General features: G+C 34.8%; 2 protein-coding genes across 2 annotated transcripts in view; both read left to right on the forward strand.

Annotated features, from left to right (window-relative positions):
* Positions 1-1,579, forward strand: part of fah (fumarylacetoacetate hydrolase (fumarylacetoacetase)) — a 625,231-nt gene that overhangs the window by 55,902 nt on the left and 567,750 nt on the right. The window lies entirely within an intron of this gene.
* adamtsl5 (ADAMTS like 5) overlaps positions 1-1,579 on the forward strand; it is a 148,013-nt gene that overhangs the window by 47,618 nt on the left and 98,816 nt on the right. The window lies entirely within an intron of this gene.

Raw genomic sequence — 1,579 nt, forward strand, 5'->3', positions numbered from 1 at the left:
AAAGACAAATCTTGATCAAATATTACTCTGAGGTTTCTTACGGTAGTGCTAGAGGCCAGAGCAATGCCATCAAGAGAAACTATGTCATCAGATAAAGAGTCTCTGAGTTGTTTGGGGACAAGAACAATAACTTCAGAGGTGGAATGTAACAACGTACATTTATTGAAGTACAGTTCTGAGGTACTTGTATTTACTTGGGTATTTCCATTTTATGCTACTTTATGCTTCTACTCAGTGGTGGACAGTAATGAAGTAAATTTACTTGAGTACTGTACTTGAGTACATTTTTTGAGTATCTGTACTTGAGTATTATTTTTGGGGGATACTTTTACTCCACTACATTTGAAGGACAAATATTGTACTTTTTACTCCACTACATTTCTATTGATGTTCTCGTTGACCCCTACTTTTGCTGTTACGTCAGCTGATGAATTTTCTTATTTTTTTTTGCTAAATTCTGATACCAAAGAAAATAAACTGTTTCTGCTGATTCGTGTATGGTTTGTCTTAGTTGTATTGCCGTACCTGTAGTACGTCATGCTTAAAACGAAATTTCTTTTTTCATATTACAAGTAAAAAAACTTGCTCCACTGGCAGATTTTCTACTTATTTCAAATGAAAATTAGCTTGAAACAAGTGAAAATTGTCTAAAAACAAGTTACTTTTTAGGTGATGTGTCTTATTTTAAGTGTAATGAGATTTGTTTTGACTAGAAATGAGACATTTTGACTAGAAATAAGACAAATATTCTTGGTAAGATTTTGAGATTTTGCAGTGTATACTTCATGATGTGTTCAAATGTAACTACAAGAAAATGAAATTTGGGTTTTTGTGAGAAAAATACAGTTGGGGGTGAAATTTGTTTTCTTGGCAATATGAAGCAATTTCATTTGTTGATGAATGCAGATGAGTTTGTGTTCTGAGGCTTCTTGCCTTTGTTTATTTTTGAGCTATAAACATTTCTGTAGCAGAATCGCATCAGAATGACAAAGCTACTTTCCTTTCCTGTATTTCCTGAGATTTTTTTTAAAGTACTTTTATTTAAGTAATTTTTTAAGCAAATACTTTAGTACTTTTACTTAAACAATATTTTGACTGAGCTACTTTTACTTGTATTGGAGTAATATTTGACAAGGAGTATCTGTACTCAAGTAGTGAAGTTGTGTACTCTGTCCACCTCTGCTTCTACTTCATTACAGTTCAGGGGCAAATGTTTTTTATTTAACCTTTATTTAACCAGGTAAAAGACCCATTGGCCAGGTCCCCCTTTTACAAGGGGGACCTGGCCAAGAGGTCAGCAGCACACGTCACAATAAATAACAGACAGGCAATAAACAATATGATAGAGCAGCCAATAACTAAGGTCAACGGTTGACATTTAAAGTGCAGCAGTGGAAGTCACAATAACAATTCTAAAAACATAAGCACTGTTCCAAGGTCTCGCAATGTCTGTCAGTCAAGAGAGAGCGAAAGTTCTCCAATGGAATAAGCTCCGACATTTTTAAATCAGACTGGAGGGTATTCCACGCTGATGGGGCAGCAAATCTGAAAGCTCAAGGTCTCGCAATAGTTCTGACAC

The sequence above is a fragment of the Epinephelus moara genome, chromosome 1, assembly GCF_006386435.1.
Source record: "Epinephelus moara isolate mb chromosome 1, YSFRI_EMoa_1.0, whole genome shotgun sequence".
NCBI classification, from domain to species: Eukaryota; Metazoa; Chordata; class Actinopteri; order Perciformes; family Serranidae; genus Epinephelus; species Epinephelus moara.